The 1477-nt window shown below is 46.2% G+C and overlaps 1 non-coding gene across 1 annotated transcript; it reads right to left on the bottom strand.

Annotated features, from left to right (window-relative positions):
- Positions 1-583: 583 nt before the first annotated feature.
- Positions 584-668, bottom strand: TRNAR-UCG (transfer RNA arginine (anticodon UCG)). The gene has a single exon. It is a non-coding gene; the product is annotated as a tRNA-Arg (tRNA).
- Positions 669-1477: the final 809 nt, after the last annotated feature.

Genomic DNA, 1477 nt, shown 5'->3' with positions numbered 1-1477 from the left:
TGAACAATAACTCAGTGGGAGCCTCCTGTGGGTTTTGTTACCGGAGTCTCAAGGATTTAGTGGCAAAGCTTTTTGGAGACCTCTAGACTTTTTTTTCCCCTTGTTTCTGGAACCGACAGCAAAGCCATGTGTATCTGAAATAGGCCTGGAGCTTTATTACAAAGTGACTTTCTAGGAGTCTGTCTGGGCGTGGGGAAGGGAAGCTGGGACCTGACGTTTTAGTACAGTCGGTTTAGAAACAAAATGAAGTCACCAGAGAGGACAAAGGGGAAGGTAAGTTGTTGGCAGAGCGACGGCTCTGCTTTAAAGAAACCAAACATGTTACTGTAGGACTTGAGCTCAGGACAAAACTCAGCCTCCCGAAGACGCCATGCACAGTGAGAGACTCAGGGATCGCGATGGAAAGTTCCATGCATCCTAGTATTAATGGCCCTCTCTACTGCTTATATACATTTTTATTTATTTTTGTAATATTTTTTATTTCTAAGAGAGAGGGAGAAAGACAGCGTGAGCAAGAGAGGGTCAGAGAGAGAGGGAGACACAGAATCTGAAACAGGCTCTAGGCTCTGAGCTGTCAGCACAGAGCCCGACGCGGGGCTCGAACCCACGAACCGTGAGATCACGACCTGAGCCGAAGTCAGACGCCCAACCGACTGAGCCACCCAGGCACCCCACTTATACACATTTTTACGAGTTGCCCAGGGGAGCCTGGGTGGCTCAGTCGGTTGAGCACCCAAAAGACTCTTGATTTGGGCTCAGGTCATGATCTCACAGTCATGAGATCAAGCCCTACATCAGGCGCCGTGTGCAGAGCCTGCTCGGGATTCTCTTTCTCTCTCCTTCTCTGCACACAAATGTATATGCTCTGTCCCCCAAAAAACAAAACAAAACACACACAAAAAAACAATTACCCAGAAATGAAAATACACTGAAGGACGCCCACCTTTCAATGCCCGCCCAGAGCAGGTCTAAGGCACCCACCCAGGGTTACTCCGTTCTCTAGAAGCACACACCTTATTCTGATTTGCTGCTTGCTACTGGCTAGGTAAGTTACACGTTAAACATGTATTGTTGTCCAGGAGCGATGCAAATAATTTCTGCCCCACAGAGAGCATACTGCAAAGGTCACTGCCCTGTAGGACTTTAACTACTTTTGCCTCTTAACTTAGCAAACATTCCAGCAGGCCTTTCCTGACAGACTGGACACATCTCTGCTCCTCTCGAAAACTGCCTGATCTATTTAATCTGTATTTAATCACCATCGTGCCATTTACTCTTTCCATCTTTAGAACTTCTTTCTCTTTTGTCTGTGTCACAGTTTTTGTCCATTTACCTACGTCTTATGCGTGTCAGTTAACGTAGCGGTCAGTTACGGGGGGTTCAGAGAACAGAATGGAAGACTTGTTTCCCTCTCAATGGGAGTCTTTTCTAAAGACCGAACCATTAACAAAAAGTAAAACAAAAAAAAAGGTTTTTC

The sequence above is a fragment of the Crocuta crocuta genome, unplaced genomic scaffold, assembly GCF_008692635.1.
Source record: "Crocuta crocuta isolate KB4526 unplaced genomic scaffold, BGI_CrCroc_1.0 scaffold258, whole genome shotgun sequence".
Classification (NCBI taxonomy): Eukaryota; Metazoa; Chordata; class Mammalia; order Carnivora; family Hyaenidae; genus Crocuta; species Crocuta crocuta.
Note: the sequence above shows the minus strand (reverse complement) of the source record. Positions and strands in the feature narration are given on the sequence as shown.